Genomic DNA, 7,483 nt, shown 5'->3' on the forward strand with positions numbered 1-7,483 from the left:
TATCAGTGATTCGAGAAAGTTAGCTTGGCATTCCCTGGACACTGAATGGGGGCTACTCCCTGGAATTAAAAGAGACAATAAATATTTGGAGGGACTTGTAGATCAGATTAGATTAAATTCAGTTTTGGTTCCATAGACCCAAAAACGAGATTATTCTCATGGGCATGGAACATGTCAGAAAGTATAACATAAAAACACAGAACATTTGAATATAGTACTCACTTCTCTGATCACTTGTTAAGTGATGTCAAGATATGAAAATACATTACAGTATACTGGAACTGCTAATATTTACAGAATTAATTCTCTGTCAGAATGAAATATTGTTATGCACTTGTTGAGCTTCAGTATGAGAAATCAATTTATTAAAGAGATAGATATTATTTCTGCATTGTGTTGTAGAAAATGATTGTACAAGAAATTTTGACATAATGGAATACATGCAGCATGGTGAGGAGGGATGTGTGAAGGATATGGATTAGTTTAATCCTGCTCCACAGTCCTTGTAATTCTGTGTGAGTTTATAATTAATGTAAATGCATCTCCTGGTAAAACATTATTAAAATATGATCACACAGTGCTCCATACCAACACAGATATATGGACTCCTTGTTACTTCATGAAGATGCAGGGAAAAAAAGAAGGTAATTGCGTCATTAACAAGCAGTATTAAAACAATTTCAGAATTTTCACACCATAGATATTCAGTACTGGTGAATACAGTCTCCTCCATGTAATGGTATTCAGTAAATCTGGAATTTACAGAAAAAGATTTAGGGAGTCTTCTTGATACACAAGGGACAGATTAAATTGTTCACACTTACAATACAATCTTTCACAAATATTATTGTAATTGCTGCATTTGATATAGATATACAGTAGCTCATAAAAAAATTTTTAGTAACTGCGTGATTTTTCCAATCACATTAACTCATCATAATTTTTGATAAGAGTGCATTATGATGTACTCTGTTGAAAGCTTTGGAGAGGTCCAAAAATACTCCTGCTGCGTGGGATGTTCCACTTATTTTTTCAATTACATAATGGGCAAACTGCACCACCACTGATGTTATAGTCTGACTGTTTCTGAAACTGTTCTGAAAATCACCTGATATATCAGCACTGCCACAATGTTCCAAAATTCATTTTAACATAAGTTCCTCAATCATTTTGGTGAATTTAGAACTTAATGCACTAGGTATGTAATTAATGCAGTAGATCTTTAGATTTAAATGTGTACATCCTCTTTCTTGTTAAGAGTGCAACTACAGCCAGTTTTGACTTGTTGGGGAAACACTTTCTTAAAAAGAACATAGCTTTTCATGTAAACAAATGTTTTTGTTAACTCATGTTTACATTTCTTCAGTACAAATGCAGAAATTGCATCTAATCATGCTGAGTTTTCCTTTCTGAGGCTACCAGTAAGCTGCAGAGTGTCACAGTGCCTGCTGTAGATAGTGCATTCCAGTTCTGTTCATTAGTGGTCCTATATGTATGCTGTGCATCCTGTTTCATACAGACAATACTTTCAATAATGTCCATAAAATATTATTAAAAATATCTCTAAGTAGGAGACAACAGAAACATCACCATTATTCACAGTTAGTTCTACATTAATTTTGCTTTCTTTTGCATTTTTTCTGATTTTATTTGCTATTGACCAGCGAGACTTTGAAAAGTTATCTGAGTTTTGTATCTGTTAGCTAATGCTTTTATGCTTTCAGCTTCCCAGTCTCTTTGCAGAACTGATATTTGCACTGCCTGTAGAATTCTTTATATAACTCAGAGAACACCCTGGGGCACAACATGCAGTTCAGCATAACATGCTTGATTTCAGTGGCTGCTCCACCACCAGCTTTTCTGACCTGCAGCGATTCTCCACTCCCAGACTTTTCCTGTCCTCAGCCTGCGATAACTTACTGTCCCCACACTTTCCACTCAACAGTTTCCACCACTGTGCCTCCTCCCTATTCTCATCTACCACCCTCTTTGTGTGCTGCCCTCTGCCAATGCACCCACCCATCTGTCTCCTTCCCCTCTCCTCTCTACATTTGCTCCTCATCCCCCCCTTCCTCATCTCCATGCACCACAGCCTTCCAATGCTGTACCCCACACCCATACCCTGCTATCCATTCCCCTGCCAGTGATGGTGGTCGAGCATGCATGAAATGTGCTTGCTTGTGTGAATGACTGTGCATTGTGTGTGTGTGTGTGTGTGAGTGTGTGTGTAGGTGTGTGTGTGTGTGTGTGTGTGTGTGTGCGTGTGTGTGTGTTTCCCTTACTGAAGAAGGCTTTGGGCAAAAGCTTAACTTAATGTTACTCCATTATAATGTGATTTGTATAATCAAGTGCCACAGACAGGTTACAAAAAAATTCCAGTGGATAAAATATTGTCATTCAGATATTTTAATACATTGTCATTGAAATGGCAGATAGCATGTATAGTGAAGAGTAGCTTCGGAATTCACATTTTGACTGGTGACTCAGTTCAGCAATACAAATACAATGAAAATATATGGGGTGACAAAAAAGTTTCTGTTTGAAGGCTGTACACTCCAAAATTGGTATCTCAATCAGGCAAGATTGCCATGAGCATTGCCACAATCTTTCCACTGATGCACTAGGTTGAGCATATCCATTTAGTATAACACTGCGTCCTGTTGTGTGAAGAAGTCTGTAAGTGCCTGCTACACATCCTCATCTGACAGAATTGTCAACCATTCAAGGCATTCTTTAAAAGACTGAAGATGTGATACTGGCATGGAGAGAGATCAGGACTATAGGACAAGTGCCCAAGTGTCTCCCATTTGAGTTGGTGTAACTTCTGCATTATTTATTTGTGATGTGGGGACAAGGCCCTTTCCTTTTCCTGGTCTACATTAATGATTTAGAGACACCTTTGTACTCCCAATTAGTAAGTTATGCAGGTGATGCCTCACTTTTGTTCTTTTGCAAACAAACTAATGACTTGACATTGGCTGCAACTGATGGCTTAAGTCAAATAACTGCTTACTTCCATGATCAAGGTCTAAAAGTCAATATTAGCAAGTCCCAGCTATTACCATTTAAACTTGCTAATTCATACCAAACCTGTATTGATAATATAAGTTGCATCAAAAAAGTAGACACTGACAAATGTAAATTTTTGGGGATATACCTAGACAAAAATCATAGATGGGTAGACCATATCAATTTTTATGCAATAAAATCAGCAGTTATCTGCACATAATTAGCAAACTATCGAAATTAGTCTCTGAACAAACATTAAAAATTGCTTATTATGGAACAATATTTGCATATATTAATTATGGAATAGAGATATTGGGATGTGCTGCTGATAGACACATGAGCAGAATCCTAACACTGCAGAAAAGAGTAATCAGGGCCATGCATTGACTATGATACAGAGATTCATGTAGGGAAACCTTTGTACAGCATAAATACCTAACAGTATATTCATTTTATCTGTACAAATTAATAACATTCTTTGTGGACCATAAAAATAATGAAAGTAAGTGCTCTGATGCGCATACCCATAACACAAGACAAAAGATTGCTTCTTCAGAAACAGAACTAAACTAAAGACAACAGATCATAGTCCTTGGATTAATGGCCAGAACACTATAAGATGCACTATAAGATGCACTATAAGATGCCACAGAGATAAAGTATACAAAAGGGAATTAAAATCATTCTTAACTCTCAAATGTTTGTACTCACTCAATGAATACTGATATTAAAATGTAGCTATTCTTAAAAGTGTGCCCAACTCTTCTATTTATATGATCTACTATGCTGAGGTGATGGTAATATATATTATTTTTGTAACAACATGCTGTAAATTCAAATTCCTATACTATGTAACAACTATATGTTACATTATGAAGTACTGAACCATACATTGCCAAGTGCATCACCTGTAAGTGGCTTCTTGTACATGTGGCAAATTTCTACTGTTTGTACAAAAATTGCATAAAAATGCTATGATGTTTGCAAAAGTCACCAGTTGGTGACTATATGGAAAAAAAGATAATAAATAAAAATACATAAAAATGTTTTCTCATGAAGCAACAGCACCCCATATCACACCATTCCACAATGGTGGTTTTTGACAGACATGCTGCCCCATACACCTTTTTCTTTCCCTGATTGATGTCTGACAATGTTTGTTCTTTGGCGTCCAACAAGAGAACAACAGCATGTTGCTCCTGGTTGGACACATTTGGTAATAATGTCACCATACTTCACATTTACACATTTACTGCATGTAAATTGGAAAGATGCAAATGCCACACTAATCCTTGGCTCTAAGTTGGTGCTTCATTAACTGAATTGGAGTAACATTACACTGAATATATGCTGCAGCAAAGTTCACAAAGAGATACTTTTTGTTAAATCTTCAAAGTTAACACATATATTTTGGACAACACAACAACACATATAAGTCACTGAGTAAGTGGACCTGTGAACAAGTCAGCATTCGATTAAACACTGAGTCTCAGTATAGCGACCGCTGCTCGGCTGGCCGCTTAGGTGGCGCAGCTGCTGCATGGCTGGCAGACAGCGCCGCACGTAGAGGACGTGCGTAATTGCGCGGCGGCACTTTGAATAATCGGCGAGTCACAACACTTTTCCCCCCTTTGAAATGGTTGCACTGGTCTTGATGGAGGTGTCCTGGAGATGGCTAACGTCCATAGGCGTTGTTTGACTCACCGTAAAGTCTCAAGGAGGAGGCTTCCCGTACGGACGGGAGTGTCCCTAATGATAATGGGTCGAGATGACAGGAGACGTAGGGGGCGAATCTGCTGGGGCCCCATGCACCAATCCGCCCATTGCGGCAAGTCCAGTTGATATGACAGGAGACATGGGCGATGTGTCGGCATCTGTTGGAGGAGGAGGCGAGTAGATGTACTCTGACAGAGGATGGTCCTCCGGTTCCTGCATGGGCACGTCTCCTGGTGGCGTCCGTTCTGGTGCTGGCATCACGATGATGGTGAGAGGGCTGCGTTGTGAGTATTGAGAGATGCCAAGATCCCGAGCATCAGGTAGAGCCAAAGGTGGTGCGGCAGCATTCGGAACAGGCGTTGCTGACACCCGAGGCCGAAGCTGGTCCGAATGACGCACTGCAACACCCGTGTCCGTCTGGATTTCATACAGGCGTCTGCCACGGTGTCATAAGATGCGGCCCGGGCTCCATTTTGGCCGCCTGCCATATCCCCGTACCCAGAGGAGGTCGTCGGCGGTGAACCGGCCAAGTGAAGGCACCCGCGGCTGTGAGGTGGGAGGCTGCAGAAGATGAAGTAGCGTGCGGGGCTGTCGGCCATGTAAGAGCTCAGCCGGGCTGTGATCGCCCATGGGAGTAAAATGGTAAGACGCCAGGAACTGGAGAAGCGCATCATCAGCAGCAGAAGAAGTCAGAAGTTTCCCCATCTGAGCCTTAAATGTGCGGACCAGTCGTTCAGCCTCACCGTTGGATTGTGGATGAAACGGCGGGGCTGTGACATGCGTAATGCCGTGACGAGCACAAAAATCCGCAAAGTCAGAAGAGGCAAATTGCGGACCATTATCAGTAACAAGAGTAGAGGGGAGGCCTTCCAAAGAAAAAATGCAGGTGAGAGCACTGGTGGTTGCCGTGGTGGTAGGTGACGTGCAATGGACAATGAAAGGAAAGTTAGAGTAGGCGTCAATTACGAGGAGCCAATAAGCACCTAAAAAGGGTCCCGCAAAGTCAGCATGAATGCGCTCCCAGGGCTTCTCAGGCGAAGGCCACGGTGACAAAGATGACTTCGGGGCAGCGGCCTGTGACGCACAAGGGCCGCAGGCAGCGACCATGTGTGCAATTTCAGAGTCGATGCCAGGCCAGTACACATGATGGCACGCCAGAGATTTTGTGCGAGACACACCCCAGTGCCCCTGGTGAAGGAGGCGCAAGACCGAAGCACGCAAAGACGCAGGTACCACAACACGCGGCGAAGCATTGTCAGTGGAGAGGAGGATAACACCAACCCTAGCCGTGAGGCGGTAGCACAAAGTGTAGTAGTTCCGCAAAGGATCAGAAGTCTTAGCGGACGGGCGATCTGGCCAACCCTTCTGAATACAGCGTAAAACTCGGGAGAGGGTAGGGTCAGAACCCGTAGCAGCCGCCAGCCTGACCCCAGTGATGGGGAACCCGTCCACAACCCGCTGCTCGGCAACATCCAGGTGGAAACACAAAAGTTCGTCCCTGTCAAATGCCTGATCCGGACCCATGGGAAGGCGAGACAAAGCATCAGCATTCGCATGTTGAGCCGTTGGCCGGAAATGAATCTCATAATTGAAACGGGACAAGTAAAGAGCCCAACGCTGGAGGCGGTGTGCAGCCTTGTCAGGAAGTGACGTTGATGGATGAAACAAGGAAACAAGTGGTTTGTGATCCGTAACAAGATGAAATTTTGAGCCATAGAGGAAAACACCAAACTTATGAAGAGCATAAATGATGGCCAAAGCTTCTTTCTCAATTTGAGAATACTTTTGTTGGGCAAGAACAAGATGTTGGCCAGGTCGATAAGTAGCCAGGCACGGGGCCTGTTTCAGCATAGTCTTTAATTTCCGGAAAGCCGCGTCACATGACGCAGACCAGTGAAAAGGCACGTTTTTATGCAACAGGCAATGCAACGGCTGAGCCACCGACGCCGCAGATGGTAAAAACTTGTGATAGTATGCTATTTTCCCCAAGAAGGCCTGCAGTTCCTTAACAGATGTAGGGCGAGAAAGGGCATCGATCGCAGCAACAGTGTGTTGAAGTGGACGAATACCATCCCGAGAGAGTTGAAACCCCAAGTACATGATTGATGCCTGAAAAAATTGTGATTTCTGAAGATTACACTTAAGACCGGCAGTCTGTAAGACATTAAAAAGTGTGCAGAGATTTTGAAGATGTTCTTCGGTGTTGGAGCCAGTGACAACTATATCGTCCATGTAATTAATACACCCCGGGACAGGGAGCAATAATTGTTCCAAGAATCGCTGAAAAAGAGCAGGGGCGCTAGCAACCCCAAATGGTAAGCGTTGGTATTGATAGAGGCCGAAAGGCATGTTAAGGACCAGAAACTGCCGGGAAGCAGCGTCGAGAGGAAATTGATGATAAGCTTCCGACAGGTCAATTTTAGAAAAATACTGTCCTCCAGCGAGTTTAGTGAACAGTTCTTCAGGACGGGGCATAGGGTAAGTGTCGATGAGGCATTGAGCATTTACAGTGGCTTTGAAATCGCCACAGAGACGAATATCACCATTGGGCTTAGCAACTACAACGACAGGAGAGGGCCACTCACTGGAAGTGACAGGAAGCAAGACCCCTGAAGCAGTGAGACGATCCAACTCCCGTTTTACCCGATCATTAAGGGCCACAAGAATGGGCCGAGCCCGAAAAAACTTAGACCGAGCAGTGGTTTGAGCGTGATATGAGCTTCAAAGTCGTTTGCATGGCCCAACCCAGGAGAAAAAA

The sequence above is a fragment of the Schistocerca serialis genome, chromosome 10, assembly GCF_023864345.2.
Source record: "Schistocerca serialis cubense isolate TAMUIC-IGC-003099 chromosome 10, iqSchSeri2.2, whole genome shotgun sequence".
NCBI lineage: Eukaryota > Metazoa > Arthropoda > Insecta > Orthoptera > Acrididae > Schistocerca > Schistocerca serialis.